The sequence below is a fragment of the Eptesicus fuscus genome, chromosome 12 (assembly GCF_027574615.1).
Source record: "Eptesicus fuscus isolate TK198812 chromosome 12, DD_ASM_mEF_20220401, whole genome shotgun sequence".
Classification (NCBI taxonomy): domain Eukaryota; kingdom Metazoa; phylum Chordata; class Mammalia; order Chiroptera; family Vespertilionidae; genus Eptesicus; species Eptesicus fuscus.
Genome location: NC_072484.1, coordinates 89,740,997 through 89,759,788, shown reverse-complemented (window position 1 = coordinate 89,759,788; position 18,792 = coordinate 89,740,997). Strand labels below are relative to the sequence as shown.

The 18,792-nt window shown below is 41.9% G+C and overlaps 1 pseudogene; it reads right to left on the bottom strand.

The window, feature by feature from the left end:
* Positions 1-15,707: 15,707 nt before the first annotated feature.
* LOC103292154 (Golgi phosphoprotein 3-like) lies at positions 15,708-16,559 on the bottom strand (annotated as a pseudogene).
* Between the last annotated feature and the right edge of the window lie 2,233 nt (positions 16,560-18,792).

Sequence of the window (18,792 nt, the reverse complement as noted above, 5' to 3'; positions counted from 1 at the left end):
AGGGTGGCTTCAGTCAGCAGTGACTAAACAGGAGTGGCATTGCCACGGCACCAGCAAAGTGAACTGCAAGGATAACCACCTTCGATTTTCCTGTGGGGAATGATTTCTGCTTACAAAATAAGTCTATAAAAGATCTCATCTTCGAGGTGGTTGCTCCAAAAATATGTGGAAAAAAATCCTGGCTTATATTTTTTCCCGCTGAGAGTACTGTGAAAATCACACGGTCATCAGCTCAAACACCACCTGAGGCCAGAGTTTTCAGTTAAGGAAACGAGACACTGAGAAAGTCAGGGTTACGACTGGGTCAGACTCATTCCAGCGTAGGGAAGGAATAACCATAGAGTGTGTATACATTATATATGGCTCAATTATTGACACTGGAAAAAAAGGCCACTCATAGCTCATGAATTCAATCATTAGCACTAAAACAGCAAGCAGTCCTTTAAGTTTGAAACCATAGATAACAGTGAAAACACTTGAGATTTTTATTTTTATTTCACAACGGTTACATATATGCAATCCCATATGGCTTACCCAAAATACATTTAATTTCACAGAATGGCAGCTGCAGCCATTCCAGTGTGAAGGAAAATACCTAATTTAAAAAAATATATGTTTATTGATTTTAAAGAGGAAGGTAGAGGGAGAGATAGAAACACCAGTGATGAGAGAGAATCATTATTAATTGGCTGCCTCTTGCACCCTTCCTACTGGGGATCGAGCCCTCAACCTGGGCATGTGCCCTGACCAGGAATCGAACCATGATCTCCTGGTTCATAGGTCGATGCTCAACTACTTAGCTACACTCGCCGAGCAAAATATCCCATTTTTAAGCATACTGATGGATGAAAATGCTATTTACAAAATAAACCACAAATAAATGCAGAAATGAAATAATGTAAACATTTGTTAGATCTCTTCTCTGAAGTGTGTTACATTTTAAAGTTGAATAAAATAATCATAACTTTTGTCAGTGAAATGGTGTATGTGACTGTTACCCTTGATAAAATCAGTCAGCCTTTGTCTAACTCAGTGTGGTGATTTTTAGAGTATTCTTTGTTCATTCCAAAATGTGAAAATCCACATCATTTAATTATCACAGAGGATCACATGTGGATGTTTTAGAGTCTTATCCCAAATGTGAATTAATTCTCTATTTTAGCCTACTTCCCTTTGGAAGATGTGACTGCTTGAGTGTTACTCAGAACCGTGTAGTGTTTATGTTTTTCTTCCTCCTTTAAGTGAACATCAGTGAATTTAAATACATTTTTTTTACTTTATTTTTATTGTTGACCCTATTACCAATGGCCCCATTTCTCTCCCTTTGCCCACATCCACCCAGCCTCTTCTCCCTCTTCCCTCTGGCCATCAGCACGCTGTTGTCTACGTCTGTGGGTTATGAATATATGTTCGTTGGCTAATCCCTTAACCTTCTTTCATCCAGTTCCTCCCTCACCCTTCCCCTGTGACAGCTGTCAGTCTGTTCCATGTATCTACGTCTCTGGTTCTATTTTGCGGATCGGTTTATTTTGTTCATTAGATTCTATATATAAATGGGATCACACGGTACTTGTCTTTCTCTGCCTGGCTTATTTCGCTTAGCATAATACTCTCCAGGCCCATTCGTACTGTGGCAAAGGGTAAGGTTTCCTTCCTTTTTACGGCCATGTGGCATTTCCTTGTGTAAGTGTACCACAGCTTTTATATCAACTCATCTACAGATGGGCACTTGGGCTATTTCCAGATCTTGGCTATTGTGAATAACACTGCTAGGTGCCAGGTTCAAGCCCTGATTAGGGTATATACCTGGGTTGTGGGTTTGATCCTGGAACACATATAGGAGGCAACTGATCTGTTTTTCTTTCTTGCTTCTCTATCTCTCTCCCTTCCTCTCATTTTAAAAATCATTAAAGACATATCCTTGGGTATGGATGGAAAAATTAATTTTCTTTTATGACTCTATGCATAGTCATTAGACATTTTGACTACTTAAAGGGTCAGTGATTTAATAGAAATTTTATTCAATTTTAATATATATAAACTAGAGGCCTGGTACATGAAATTCATGCATGGAGGGGGGGGTGTCCCTCAGCCTGGCCTGCACCCTCTCCAATCTGGGACCCCTCAAGGGATGTTTAACCTTTTGCACTCGGATGTCGAATGTGACTCGACACGGTTAGCATCGGTAGCAGCTCGAGAAAAAAGCAAGCGAGTGCAAAGGGTTAACTGCCAGAATCGGTCCTAAACGGGCAGTCGGACATCCTCTCACAGTCCAGGACTGCTGGCTCCCAACCACTCGCCTGCCTTCCTTCCTGATTGCCCCTAACCACTTCTGCCTGCCAGCCTGATCGATGCCTAACTGCTCCCCTGCCAACCGAATTGCCCCTAATGGCCCTCCCCTGTCAGCCTGGTCACCCCTAACTGCCCTCCCCAGCCAACCTGGTTGCCCCTAACTGTCCTCCCCTGCTGGCCCAGTCACCCCTAACTGCCCTCCCCTGCAGGCCTGGTCCCCTCCAACTGCCCTCCCCTGCAGGCCTAGTCCCCCCCAACTGCCCTCCCATGCAGGCCTGGTCTCCCCCAACTGCCCTCCCCTGCAGGCCTGGTCACCCCCAACTGCCCTCCCTTGCAGGCCTGGTCACCCCTAACTGCCCTCCCCTGCAGCCCTGATCACCCCCAACTGCCCTCCCTTGCAGGCCTGGTTACTCCAAACTGCCTTCCCTTGCAGGCCTGGTCACCCCCAAGTGCCCTGCCAGCCATCTTGTGGCAGCCATCTTGTGTCCACATTGGGGCAGCCATCTTTGACCACATGGGGGCGGCCATCTTGTGTGTTGGACTCATGGTCAATTTGCATATTACTCTTTTATTAGATAAGACTGGGGCCCAGTGCATGAATTCATACACCTTGAAAGGAACTGTGGGCCGTGAGGCTGCGGTAGACACAGGGGTGGTTCTTGGCCCATCCTCCGCACCCCCTCCCCGCCCCTCCTGCCGCAGCCCCTGGTCCCCTGTCTGCCGGCAGCCTGGCTCCCACGTGCTGATGGCGCCGGCCCCGCTTTCACCCACTGAAGGCGCAGAGCCATTGGGGCCGGTGCCAGCAGAGGTGTGAGCGGGGCCGTCACGGTCAGCAGGTGCGGGCGGTGGCTACTGCCCTGATCGCTCCTCAGTAGCAGGGGGTGGTGGAGAAGCCCTCAGGGGTGATCAGGGCTGGCAGCCGCCGCTTGCACCCACTAATGGCACCGAGCGATTGGGCCTGGCAACGGGCACCGGCAGCGGGTGCGAGTGGCGGCTCTGGCGCTGGCTGCGGGTGTGAGCGGGGCCAGCACTGGCAGTGGGTGTGAGCGGCGGCTCCAGCACCAGCAGCAGGTGAGAGCGCCAGGTGGGACTGTGGCGTGTGGGAGCAAAGAATTTTCAGTAACCACCAGAGGCTCACCCCGAAGACAGCGACGGGTGCCCCGCCTTGGTCTGGCGCCTCTGCTCACCCACTCCACCATCCCATCGTGGCCGACGCCCGCCACGTTCCGCGCACGCCCCTGGTGGTCAGCACATATCACAGCGACTGATTGTTCAGTTGTTCTGGTGGTTCTGCCATTCGGTCTACTAGTATTTGCATATTAGCCTTTTATTATATAGAATGGTAATTATTGTAATTTCCATAGATTATTTACAAATTAAACATCAATGAATATGCAATTTGAAATCAACCCATTTATACTCATAAAATTTAAAGACACAGGTAGAAGGACATACAATTTGAAAAATTTTGCTTAAATTCAACTAAGAATTTTGAGAAATTTATAGACTATTTTCTACATTTCTAACCAGAATTCTGATGTTCAAAAAATTATAGATATATCTTTTTAAAAATAGGTTTCTGAAAAATTATTTTATGATGTTTTAAAGTTAAAATAAATCACATACAGAAAGAAGCTATATAGATATTTTATTAAATTTATTTTGTAAGATAAATAATTATCATGCATTTATTTTATTTTTTAATAAAGTGTTCCTGATATAACAAGAGAGTGTAAGACATGCAGAAAAGCTGCAGCTAAATTATAGACCCTCAGTAGATACTATGTCATTCTCTCCTTTTCTAGAAAATTCAATAAGGCATACAAGTATTCAGAACTGTTAAATACTTGTTCAAAAATGAGTGCATATTTTCTACCCCAACTGGACAAGAGCAATAGGGACAAGATAAAATAAACTGTACTTTAAAAAATTATTTTAAATGTTTTTTTAAGGTATTTTATTTATGTATTTATTTACTTTTAAATTTTCATTGTTTAAAGTATTACCTATACCCTCCTTTTTCCCCTTTGACCTCTCCCAGATGTGCAGACTGTTGTGGCCCATTGGTTGTGCATCAATTTATGAACCAGAAGGTCACGGTTCGATTCCTGGTCAGGGCACATGCCCAGGTTGTGGGCTTGATCCCCAGTGTGGGGTGTGCAGGAGGCAGCTGGTCAATAATTCTCTCTCATCACTGATGTTTCTATCTCTCCCTCTCCCTTACTCTCTGAAATCAATAAAAAAAATCATTTAATAAAATAATGAACTGTACTTTTAACTAGTTCATAATCTAGGATAAAATTGGTAATAATCCAGGATAGTTTACTTTAAAAGCTTAGACTTTTGAACATATGGCATATGCATAATGTTTTCATTCACTTATGCATTTACATCATTCAGTGGCCATGCTGTGTCAGGCTCTCTAGAAGAAGTTTGTAAATGGCTGTGATCCCTAGTATCAAGGACCATGCTGCATGAAGAACAAGGAAAAGAAGGGCAGACAAACGTGTGTTTACACGGCGAATCCTATAAAACACATGGGTAAAATGAGACACAGTCACTTTGCTTTGTGTCCAGAAATGCTTTCCTGAAGGGAAGCTCGGAGCTGGGTCTCCCGGGTCAATGCAGATAGACCAGTAAAGAAGGGAGGGCAGGGCCAAACCCCTGCCTGGCAAATGTGTGTCATACAACGGTGATGGTTTTCAAATATCAATATGCACATAGAAAGCCTTGGCGATAGTGAGCCGGGAAGGTGTGATTTCTCTTCATTGTTCAGCAAAGGATTACCCCGCACGGAGACTCTAGTGTGTGAAAAAATAGACGTTGTCATGGGGATAGGTACTGCTTCTCAATAGTTGTTAATTTCTAGTGCCTGATTTATAGTGAATTCAAATAGTCTTGGGCATCTGCTCTTCCGCTCTGATCATATGAATTCTTCCAGGTGAACGGTGGCTACTTTGGTCATCAGGAAAAATTGTACATATTTCCCAAAGCAACTTGGGAATTTTCTACATGGAAATTTTCAGCTACTTACTGTTCAATAGAAAGGACATATAATATATCAAACAGGCATTCAATGACAAAAGAAGAGGTGATAGTCGTCAGAAAGAACATAGACAACTCACATTTTGATTGAGAACATAAAAATTATTGTATCTTCAAGGAGTGTGTTTAAGATATTTTTTTTTTCTTTTAGACATTTTAATGGCTACAAACTACAGTTAAAGTAACTTCCCTTGAGAAATGGTGCATAAAATGAACAATAGGGCCTTTTCATGGTATTTAAGGTTGTCTTTTTGAGGTCTCACATTCTGTTCTACACATAATGCAATGTCATGTGGAGTGATCTGACATCAAAAGCCCCCAACCTCCAGTAGGCGAACCTTTCCTCACTTTCATGCCTAAGGAAGGTGAGCTCATGTTGGGTTCTCAGAGACAAAAAAGAAACGGCAATGCTTTGTTCACGTTAGTTCTAATTCCACGAGACTAAAAGCTCACATCTGGAAAACTAGATTTTAGTCTGGCTTACGCTCTAGGGCTTTACTGCCCAGTTCTGAATGTGATGTTAACATCACTAAACTTGTTCGTTGTTTTTTCAGTTTGCTCTATATATTTATTTACCCTTTATGGTTCTCTGAAATACTTTTAATTATTTTTGGTAATATTTCTCATTTTTAAAATGTTAAATAGTCAATGTACTTATGGTAATTTCATATAAACTGTATTATATCCATACAAATTGGTAAAGTCATGGGGTTAGATACTGCTTTATTTATAAACAGAGGCCCGGTGCACAAAAATTCATGCACTGGGGGGAGGGGTCCCTCAGCCCAGCCTGCCCCCGTCACAGTCCGGGAGCCCTCAGGGGATGTCGTACTGACGGCTTAGGCCCGCTCCCTCCCGCTCCCTATGGGGAGCGGGCCTAAGCCACAGTCTGGCCTCCCTGTGCTGGAGGCGACCAGGCTGATCAGGGGAAGGTGCCGCCCCCATCACCCTGCTGCTGCTGCCACTGCCAGCTGCTGGGGCTCACGGCTGCCTGAGCCCTGAGCCTCACAGCTGCCTGAGCCCTGAGCCTCACAGCTGCCTGAGCCCACGGCTGCCTGAACGCCGGGCCTCGCAGCCGCTGTGGCTTTGTCCTGATGGACATCTGGGAGACGTCCACCCTAATTAGCATATTAACCTTTTATTAGTATAGATCAGTGGTCGGCAAACTGCAGCTTGTGAGCCACATGCAGCTCTTTGGTCCCTTGAGTGTGGCTCTTCCACAAAATATCACGGCCTGGGCGAGTCTATTTTGAAGAAGTGGTGTTAGAAGAAGTTTAAGTTTAAAAAATTTGGCTCTCAAAAGAAATTTCAATCGTTGTACTGTTGATATTTGGCTCTGTTGACTAATGAGTTTGCCGACCACTGATATAGATGATTTAATATAAAACATCTCATATATTGAAGAAATGTTAGTCCTGCTTCCTTTAATTTTTTTTGTTGTTGTTAATTTTCACTGGAGGATATTTTTCCCATTGATTTTTAGAGAAGGTAGAAGAGAGCAGGGAGGGGAAGAGAGAGAGAAACATCCATGTGAGAGAGACACATTGATTGTGCCCGACCTGGGTCAGGGATGGGGCCTGTAACCCAAGCACATGCCCTTGACTGGGAATGGAACCCTCCCGTGCGCAGGCTGACACTCTAACCACTGAACAACGTTGGCTAGAGCCTGTTTCCTTTAAATAGCAAGCTCTGTAATATATTCTTCTCTTATGTCGTCATTTCACTCACACAAAAACCCTGTATATTGCTTTTTTTTGTCAATTTACAGTGAGGCTAGTACCATTTATTTTGAGAGCATAAGAAAAGAACATGATCCCAGATGTTTATTTCCCTTTTTTCAGCAATTATTTTTCCAGCTATCCATGAAAAATTATTGTTCTCTTCCTAGTAACATCAGTTTATGCAAATCAGAATGAAAATAATAAGATAATGCGTACGACAGTGAGCATTTCTGGGTAAAGTGACAAGAGCAATACGTTTTTGAGACGGGTGTTTTCTTTTGCTTGTTTGCTTTATTTTGTTTAGAACTGGAGAAAAAGTAATAATAGCATCAGTTTTGTGTTTTTTGTGAGCGTTTTCACTGCTTCTGGGAGATATTTCATTTGTTAAAAGTGTCTAAATGGTGGTGGTGGTATACTAAGAAATTCATACTTTGCATAAATTAACTATACAGTTTTCATGGATATGTTGTCCTTCAGTTAGAGGTTTTAGCTCTTATAGAAACTCAGCAGGTAATTTAGAAATAGCCTGTTTTCCAGTGAGAGGGTAAATAGGTGTAGGGAGTGAGAGAATTTAAGAGTAGGAAAAAATAAATGGCATAGTCTTATTCAAAATGCTTATCATAGATAAGTTGAACATTTATAGTAAGTCAGGCATGGCCATGTAATTTTACATATGGCTAAATGTGTGCACAGAGTGGAATATATTTTCATCAAGAATGAGTGGTATGGTATATGAATGTCCTCATATTCTAAAGATAGAAATAAGTCTTCAGTAAGGAAATAATGATGAATGGATTTAGAATAATTTCTTAGGAATCAGGTGAGAAAGTAAAACAAACAAAACAAAAAAACAGTAAGACAGTGATGACCTAATTTCACAAAAAATAATTTATTGGTGAATGAGTTGTCATAAAGAACATAAGAAAGCTAATAAAGGTAGAACCTTTCTAATTATAAAATTTCTTGGCAAAGTGTTTTTCTAAGGGTCATGTTACTTTACAGAATTGCCTCTCAGACCACACCCTAAATATATTAACTCATCCTCTTTTATCTTCTGTATCCTAGACTGGAAGACAAAATATGGCTTATATATTTCCATACCGAGGCAGAAGTTATCTACTAAGATTTACAAACCTGTCTATAATAATGATAATAATGAACATTTTAGTTAGTGACGTGTTGTTGTTAAAACTCTAATGCAGTGCTGGCTGTTATGCTCAGTGGTTAGAGCTTCAGCCCCCACACTGAAGCGTCTTGGATTTGATTCCGAGTCAAGGACACATACCTGAACTGCAAGTTAGATCCCTGCCCTTGTTCAGTATGGGAGACTACTGATTGATGTTTCTCTCTCACATTAATGCCTCTTTCTCCCTTTCCCTCTCTCTCTCTCTCTCTCTTTCTTTCTCCCTCTCTCCCATTCCCCTTATCCCTCCCTCCATCCCTTCTACTCTCCCTGAAAATCAATGGAAAAAATATCCTTGGGCGAGGATTAACACCAAAAACACACACACTCACATATATTATCCAGAAGAGCATTTTTCCCATCAATTACATTGCAAATAAATGTATATCAATGATCTATGGTTAAAAAAATAATAGATGGCAATGATCCTTTTTATTTTCTAATGTGAATCCCTTTTTCTTAAACTCAGTTGCACAGTACAATTACCTGGGAGCTTTAAAAATACTGCAGTTTGAAACCTACCACCAAAGTAATTAAATCAGAATATCTGGGAGTGAGGTTTGGGGATAGGTATGTTTTAATGTTATCTGGCTGACACGAATGTGTACTGCTTTGCAAAATAATGGTAGGTATAAAGATGGGGGGATAATTTTGTACTATATTGGGTACTTCCTGGAAATATATAGCCCATAATGCTATTTTTCTCTTGGTTCCATCAAGAGCTATCTTTAAAAAAATGGAAGTTAGATGTCTCAATTTTTACCATACATACAAAATTTACATTAAGTCCAGTACAAAGAATAAAATGAGTAATTTTGTAAAGTGTCCAGAATAAGAAATACACATAGGTTCTAAAGAAAAGATAGGTTATTATTCTTAAACTCAAGAAATAAAAAGAAAAAGATATATTTCATTAATGTTCTATTGAAATATATCGAAGGTAGCTATGGCAGAACTCAGATAGCATCCCCTTCCCTCACCTATTTGTTGATGGAATAGACACCATCATTTTTAAATAGTGGCTTTCAGATTATACACTGCTAAGTTAATTTTTTGGAAAAAATATATTGATCAGATATATATGTTTCATTTTCATTTTTTATAGCACAATGATCCTACTTTTCCTGGAATATTGGTTTATAAGTTAAATTTTTAATTATTTAAAGTCAAAAGAAAGTCCTGGCTGGTGTGGCTCAGTTGGTTGAGCATTTCCTGTGTACCAGAAGGTTTCCGGTTTGATTCCCAGTTAGGAACATGACCCGTTGCTGCTCAGTTCCTGGTTTGGGGGGTGCAGGAGGCAGCCCATCCATGTTTTCCTCTCTTGCATCGATGTTTCTCTCTTTCTCCATCTCCCTTCCTCTCTCTCTCAAACCAATAAAAGCCATTTTTAAAAGTAAAAAGGAATTATATTATTTTCTATTATTAAAAATGTTATTCTTTTAAGTTTTGCTGAAATAAGAAAGCAAATTTTTTTTTTTTTCCAAATTTAGGCAGGTAGGCTTACTGAGTTTGAAGGCCCATACTTTATAGACACAATACAATTAGATGTTTGTTGACATGTGAACATATTAGGTTTCTCTTTGGATTCATTATATTTTCATTAAAATTATTTTATTTATATTGTTGTTATTGTTTTGTTAATCCTGATTTTTTTTTTTGAGAGAGAGAGAGTGGAAAGAGAGGGATGGAGAGAGAAAAGAGGGAGAAGGGGATAGAGAGAAAGAAAAACATCAAGGATCAAACCTGCAACCCAGGTATGTGTTCTTGACCAGAAATCAAACTGGCCACCCTTTGGTGCATGGGCCAACACTCTCACCACTGAGCAACGCCAGGGCTGAATTGTTTCAGAATCAACTTTGACAAAATATCCTTTTGTATTTGAAATAGTAACCCTGTGGTCTAGGATTTTCGTTTGATACTTAAGAACTAACTAGAGGCCTGGTGCACAGATTCGTGCACTGGTGGGGTCCCTCAGCCTGGCCTGCAGGGATCAGGCCAAAACCATCTCTCCAACATCCCCTGAGGGGTACCGGATTGCGAGAGGGCAGTTCTTGGGTGACACACCCCGGAATCGTGCTCCCTCCTCTCTGGTTCCGGGTACGTCACCTGAGAACCGCAGCTGCCAAGTCACCACAGCTCGGCAGCTCCTGCATTGAGCATCTGCCCCCTGATGGTCAGTGCATGTCATAGCTACCGGTGGGATGGTCGGAAAGTCGTTTAGGCTTTTATATAGATAGATGTGTTTATTTAGACATTTAACCTGACTAAAGTTGTTTGCATAATAACACCTATAATTTGATCAATAGAAATAAATGGTTATAATTGGAGAAGGACTTTAAAGAGCTTTCATGGTCTAACAAAGGATTTTCAGTGGTGAATTGTAATGCTTTTTTAACAATCCTTATGAGCCTAATTATATCCTGTGCTTTCTTCTGTCCCAGAAATCCATACCCTTTCAACATCTATTTGATGAGGTGAATTTAGAGCCAATAAGGTGCACAGTTCACGCCCATTGTATTCAATACTTACTTGGCTACAGGACATTTAACAATAGGTTCTTCCTCTAAAAATGGTATATTAAATCTTTGTTTACTAAAAAGCAGAGTCATTTGGACCTGTATACAGTTTTATTCTTTTTGGTGAATACATTTTATATGTAATATCATTAAATATCTTAAATTAAGTTTGTCTTTAAACACTGTCTCTCCCAGTTGTGCTACCTTTAGTTTTGTTAGAGTAAGAATGGCACCGCGTGTGGAGTCAGACCATGCCCGGGTTCAGCAACCTCAGCACTTGACTTCTGGCTAAGAGTTTAGAGCCGTGAGAATATAAATACCCTTTTCAATGAGGAGGTCCAGACCGGATTTGCTGCTTGTGGTCCTGATGAGAAAGGAGGGGAAAAGTGAAGTGCTGTTAAAAGTACTAACATACAAAGCTTGTGTTTTCTTCTGAAGTCTTCCTCTGGATTTCACATGGTTGATTTTTGTCTGTTTTGTTTTGTTTGTAATGTTATTCTAAGTTAAGAAACATTAAAAATTTAAATTATGAGAACAAATTCTACTGTTCATCTTTATGTTTTTCATGCCAACTTTAAATGCAAATGTCAGCATTTAAATCATATGCAGAATCACTAGAATTAAGCTATTTGTATTTCATAGTTTGTGCAAGCATATGCATTTTGTTCTACCAGACTAGTAGAAACACTGCACCGAAATATCATCCGTCTTTTCACTTTATTATTCCATATGCATGCTTCCTACCAATGCTCTCTACGGTAGGGTTACTAGTAAGTAAGGAGGGACTGAAAGAAAAGGAACAGTGGGTAGCTCTCTTTCCCTTTCTTGTATGTCTTTATTTTCAGCATAAAGAGTTGGATTATACAAGTCAGTAACACGAATACAACAAATATGATAGAGTTCCTTGGTCATATGTGTGTTTCAATGCCATTGGTGTCTTTGAATGCCATTGGTTTAAATGCTATTGGCCTCTTTCTGCATTCAAAGCAAGTTCTGCTTATAATACAAAGCATAGACTCTTGCCTGGCTGGCTTGGCTCATTGGTTGAGTGTTGACCTATGAACCAGAAGGTCACAGTTCAATTCTTGGTCAGGGCACATGCCCTGGTTGCAGGCTGGATCTCCAGTGGGGGGCATGCAGGAGGCAGCCAATTAAAGATTCTCTCTCATCATTGATGTTTCTATCGCTCTCTCTCACCCTTCCTCTCTAAAATCAATAGAAATATATTTAAAAAATAAAAAGTTTAATATGGCCATAGAAATGATCTGTTAATTAAACCAGATCCCAATATAAGTCAAGAAACTGAAATTTGGACCTATCTATATATATAAAACTCTAATATGCAAATAGACTGAACAGCGGAACAACCCCACAACCAGTCACTATGATGTGTGCTGACCACCAGGGGTGCATGCGGCACATAGCGGCATTGGCAGCAGGCGGCAGAGCACAGAACATGGTGGGCATTGGCTGCAGCGGGACAGTGGAGCAGGTGAGTGGGGTGCTAGACCAAGGCGGGGCGCCAGTCACTGTCATCGGCCATTGGCGCGAGCCTCTGGTGGTTACTGAAAATTCTTTGCTCCCACACGCCGTGGTCCTGCTGACCACTTGCACCTGCTGCTGGCACCGGCCCCACTTGCAACTGCTGCTGGCATTGGAGCCGCCGCTCGCACCCACTGTTTCCGCTGGCCCCAATCACTCTGTGCTGTCGGCACGTGCGAGCGGCGACTGCCGGCCCCAATTGTCCCTCAGGAGCAGCCTCCCCCTGAGGGGCGATTGGGGCCGGCAGCCACCTCTTGCACCTGCTGCTGGCGATGGCTCACTTGAATGCACTGCTGGCATCGGAGCCATCGCTTGCACCCACTGCCAGCACCCGGCGCTGGTCCTGATTGCTCAGCCATCAGCGGGTGTGAGTGGCAGCTGCCAGTCCCGATTGCCCCTGAGGGCTTCTCCACCTTGCTCTGCTCCTGAGGAGCGATTAGGGCAGCAGCCAACGCTTGCACCCGCTGATGGTGCCAGCCCCGCTTGCACCTGCTCTTAGTACCTGCCCCAGTCGCTCCAAGCTGTCAGTGGGTGTGAGTGGGGCCAATGCCTTCAGCGTGTGGGAGCCGTGGTGGTGGGAACAGGGCTGCTGGCAGATGGGACAGGGGGCCGTGGTGGGAGGGGCAAGGCGGGGGTGTGGAGGATGGGTCAAGACCTACCCCTGTGCCCACCGCAGCCTCTCGCCCCACAGTTCCTTTCAAGGTGCAGGAATTCGTGCACTGGGCCCCTAGTTTTGGAATAATATTCTATAATTTAAACCAAATAACAGCACACACATTTTCAGCTTTCATATTTGAAAGACAGATAATTTATTGATAAACTCACAGTGTGTCAAGCTGAGTCTGGCCAAACACAGAACTTTGCCTATGTGGATATACTTAGGTTCACTAACAAACTAGCAAACAAGTAATGCAAACATTGTAATAGTTAATATTACACAGCTTTTTGAATCCTCTGTTGTTTTGCAGAGAACAAAAGCAAGCCTGGTAAAAAGAACCAAGTACCTGAGGCTTTTTATCTTTAACTCATTAGGGTGAGGAGAAAACATCAGAATGTAGGGTCTTTCTGCTATTGGAGTTATGTACCAATTCTTATTTCCTATTTCTACTACATGGTTATGGTTATAAGTGGCCGATGTCCCCTGCTGATCTGATCTTAAAGACATCTGCCTCTTGGCCTATAGCAAACCAACTGCTGGTTCCTTTTGTCTCTGAACGATGTGTATCTTCTCTACAAGAAATTTATTGATTAGGGGTGAATTTCATCTGGAAAATTAATCTTTTGCTTAATTCCCTTTTGTATAAAGATTAGATTTCAAGGCCTCATAGCTGTTTATGATTCCTGAGAAATTCACGAGAGTGCTGCTCTGTCATCAGGTGAGAGAGATCCTTGATCATTGGACATTTGGAATAATTTCCACCCCTGTCCTCTTGGATCTTTTCAGAAAGGCATGCTTTTTATTTAAAGTTAAAGAACCCATTAAAAATATAGTGATGGCTATCTTGTTCTCCTGGCTTTTATAAAAATCTTATAAAACTTGGCACATTAAGATTTATTCATAAGATAAACACAATCAGAATGAAAAATTTATATATTTTTTTGCCAATAACTCTCTTTATTATACAGAAACTAGAGGCCCGGTGCACGAAATTCATGCACTCGGGGAAGGGGGTGGGGATGGTCCCTCAGCCCAGCCTGGGCTCTTGTCTTGCAGTCCGGATGCCCTCGGGGCATGTTTGACTGACAGGGAGTGGGCCTAAGCCGTCAGTGACTATAAGGAGGTGGGAGAGGCTCCCACCACCACCTCTGTGCTTGCCAGCCTTGAGCCAGCTCAGGGCTTCTGACTGAGCGGCACTCCCCCTGTGGGAGTGCACTGACCACCAGGGGGAAGCTCCTGCATTGACCGTCTGCCCCCTGGTGGTCAGTATGCGTCATAGTGACCAGTCGGGTCGTTATGCTGTTCGGTCGTTTGCATATTAGCCTTTTATTATATAGGATGTGAAGCCCCTATGCCCCAATGGGCCCGGCCCTGATGGGCCCTGATCACCAGCAGGTCTAGGCACCACACCTGTGCACGAATCTGTGCACTGGACCTCTAGTATAAAAATAAACATGACCAAGAGGTGCAAGAAAGAACTCAACTCAACTTCCATGCCTCCCAATCCAGCCAAAACTTTGCACAGGAAAACCTGGTTTCAATTCATGCTGAATTGTTCACCTGGAAAGAAAAACTATGTCAGGAAGAGACAAGACAGGGACTGATTGTTGAATTTTTAGAAAGCTAGACTAAAGCTCTATTCAACCTCACGTTGAGACTTTGTTTCATGTTAAAATAGGATTTTTCTTCAAAAGCTTCTCTTTGCACTCATTAAATTGTGAAACATTTATAGGTTTGACTATAAAGATGATTGTGTCAAGACAAGACTAATGAATAGGAAGGTATTTTTGGATTAAATATAAACAAACTACTTCCAGAATGTTTAAATATAGATAAAATCTATTAACTTATGCAGGAAGCCAGAAATATGGAACAAAAAGACCTGGAATTTAGATATACTGTCTAGATTTAGGACACTTCTCTTCAGCAATTGAAATTTACAACTCTCAATTCAATCATAGCAAAGAGATGTAAAATTGTCTGAAGGAATCAGGATAGTCTTGTGCTAAAGGGTGGATATTCTGATACCACCTTCTCCCCTTACAAATTGTAATGCTGATTGCATGAAGGAGATGGTTGAGGTATATATATTTTTTTCATTTAGACTTCTGTCCAATGATGCAGTAGGATGATGCTAAGAAAGAGAATATAATATACTTCTGGTTCCAGCGCCATGAGAACCAGGTAATCAAATTTGGAATATTCTCATTAGGTTAGAATAAGAAAGTGAGAAAATCAGTAGCAGGAAATAAAATCCCAGAGTTGTTTCCATTGACCCTTATTCAAATAGGCAGTTATTTCAATAAGCTACATTACCTAGCAGAGTCTAAGAGACAAAGACTGAAAACATGTACTTAAGATAGAAAACAGAGTTTTAAAAAATGTAATAAATGGTTTGCTTCACATCTCATTCACATTCTGTGGCTGGAGCATACCACATCCCACTTACATAACCTTATTATCCAAAAGCTCACTAATGGAAGTCAACAAGGAAATGAGAGAAAATGTTTATTGGGTGTGTGTGGGCTCTGTTTATTCACCTCTGGAGTGGAAGTAGAGGGAGAAATAAAGTGTTTATAAAGGTCAAGGTCTATGGAGAAGCCCTGAAGTTGCTCTTGCCAAATCACAAGACTAATTCAATAGAAGAAAAGAAAAATGATGAAAAACATCTCATCCCACAAAACTCAGTGACAGTGTCTCTGGCAGCCACCAGGCCAGCAGAGGAGGAAGGAGAAAGCCACCTGCTGGCATTAGGATTTATGGAAGGCTGCCAACACAGCCCAGGTCATCTCTGTGGCACTGTGCTTTGTGCCCTCCAAATCAGGGGCCAGTTCTACCAGGCCCTTGGCTCGATTCGTTGCCACATCATTCTTGTCATCTGTCAGAAGACATTTTCCCGCATGTCAGAGGAGTGAGCTAGCACCAGGAGTGCCCATACTGAACGATGCTCCGTGCCCACACATTGAGCATCATTGACCTATTGCTGTAGGACACTATCTGGAAGTTTGTTCACGAGTCGCCGTTTCTCTGTTGTATGGGTCGCTGGATGAATAGTCATGTCAAATAGGAGGAAGTGTTGCTTCTCAGTGGTCAGAATCACCTTCTCTTTTAGGTTCTCCACCATTCACTCCCTCACATTTCTCAGCTGGTATTGTAATTTGAAGGGATGCCACGTCTTGCCAGGGAGTAGCTCTATCCATGTCTGCACAGTTTCTGTGGGTTCAGTGGCTTTGATGTGTTTGAGAGTTTCTTCCAGTGAAACGTCACCCAACGGGCTATCTGACTTCAGCAGTACCTTTCTGTCCAGGAGTCACTTCTTACGTATGGTGGGGGGTTCCAGATAGAGTGGACCCCTCGTGGCCAGCTCTGTCAGAATGCCCCTCGCAGGCCAGATGAAGTGCAGTCATTCCAGAGAGATGTGTAACCCTCTTCATCTTTCAGTCCCAGAAGCAATCCTCCTTCCACAAGGTGCGGCGAACATCCTAAGTCTCCAGAGTCTTCATTGTCTGGAACCCTGCCTTGATTAGTGTCTTCCTCACTTTCTACCTTCTTTCCACAGGTCTTGCTTACTTCCATGCCACTCAGTGAGTCAGAGTGGTCATTCTGAAGTGTTTCTGATATTACTGCTAGTTTTTGGCCAGAGGGCAAGGATGTTCTCTTTTGAATGGAATTAAATCAAGACCTATCTTAACCAGTTGTGGAGTAATTAGGAGTAAAGTGTTGTTGTTTTTCTCTACCTATTTAGAACATTTCTCCTCACCTCCACCATCTCCCCTTGTTGTGGTCACCCTTCCCCACTCAATCCGCTCTGTTCTTACTCTGACATTTCTGATAATCGGACCTCTGATTTCAGATATTGACTGAGGCAGTGCATTAATGAATACATATTCCTGTGATTCCCAGTTCTACCCACCAAGTAAACTTCCAATCTTATATTTTACTAGAAGCCCGATGCACGAAGATTTGTGCCAGAATGGGCCTTCCTTTCCCTGGCTGCCAGCACCACCTTCGCTCTGGCTGGAGCTGCCTTTCTGCCTTCCCACGCTGCCCAGAGGCCCAGAACGGCCAGGAGTGGTGCGGAAGGCTTATGTTGTCGCCTCTTGGTGCCTGAGTATGCAAATTAACCCACCATCTTTGTTGGGTTAATTTGCATACTCCTGACTGGCTGGTGGGCATCGAGAAGGTACGGTCAATTAGAATGTTACTCTTTTATTAGGTAGATTCTTTTCAGTTAGCATTAATGGATTTTCCTGTAACAAGGAAGACAAAGAAAAGAGGTTCTTTAAGAAGAGTTATGCTCTGGCCCATGTGGCTCAATTTGTTAGAGCATGATCTCATGCACCGAAGGGTCACAGGTTCGATTTTCAGTCAGGGCACATGCCCAGGTTGCAGGCTTTATCCCCCCCAGAGGCTCTTACAGGAGGTAACTGATCAGTGTTTCTCTCTTACATCAATGTTTTCTCTCTCTCCCTCCCTCTACCTTTCTTTCTCTCTAGAATCAATGAAAACCATATCCTCTGGTAAGGATAAAGGATTAAAAAGAAGGAGAGTTACGAGTTCTGTTGTATGCTTGCTGGGGTAATAGTAATGATGAAGCAGCCAAACAGGCATGCTCAACACTAGGAGTCAGGAAAAGGTCAGAGTTGGAGATTAGTGAGTCCTTTACTTTGAGAGTGAAGCCATGATAATTTCTGGAAAAAACATTTTGTAATCACTCCTGGGTAAATGTATACATAATCCTGAAGAAGAAGTCTAATAACATAAGTTGAAAAATACGTTAAAATAAACATTGAGCCAGCAATTGAATAATAAAGGAAAAGTTTAAACTGTTCTCAAACATCAAATCATGAAGTAAAATAATTTTGGGTAGTTATTTTTATATTAATTGTGTAGACCTAAAGTTTATTTAAATTATAAAATTATATTATCCTAATTCTACATTGAAATAAATGGTGAGTTGGAAAGAAAACTATATTTCCATTTTTAAGAACTAGGTTGTACTCCTAGTGTTGCCACTCCAGGCATATTTTTATACACTTAATTATTTACATAACAATTTGATGATCACCTAATATACATTATCAAGCAAATAGTTTACAAATCTAGCCTTAATTTTCATCTTTCAAAAGTAAAAATTTTTATGTAGCTGTTGAGGTGATTACATGACATAAGTCATGTGACAATAACCATCACGTTAACTGATAAATAGTAATTTATTCCATTTTTTTAAATTTTGGCATCATTTATAGTTATTATTTAACTTATCATTTTCTATTCTTATGCCAAATATTATGCTGTTCCTTGTTATTCCACCTCCTCTTCGTTAATCCACCAGATATAAAATCCCCAGGTGGTGTTGAGTGCATGTAGCCCCTGCCAGAAGCTGAGAAGCTATTGATTTGATAGTTGTTTTTGGATCCGTGTGAGCCTGGCACTTCCTAGGACCTTTTGCAGCCAACCCCTCTTGGCTCACTGGGCAAAGTAAACTCCCAGGCCAATCAGAGAGACCTCCTGAGTAAAATCAATCACCTGAAGTGGCACAGAATCAAGAGTACTTTTTCATTTTTTCAGTCCCAAAATGAGTTGATCTTCCTCCACCAAACACATTTGCTATCTTGGGACTGTAGGTGACAGAAGGCTTTTTAAAGGCAACAGGGAAAGAATAATCAACCACCCACTTCTTTGGGTGAGAACATAAGGTCAAACAAAGAGGATAAGAAAGATTAAAAAAAGAAAATAAACATGTAGCATTGTGTTTTAAGCCTCATGATAACCTTTCGAATTTACTTCAGATTCTGTCTCTCTTCATCTAGGTAGGAATAAGCATATACTCTC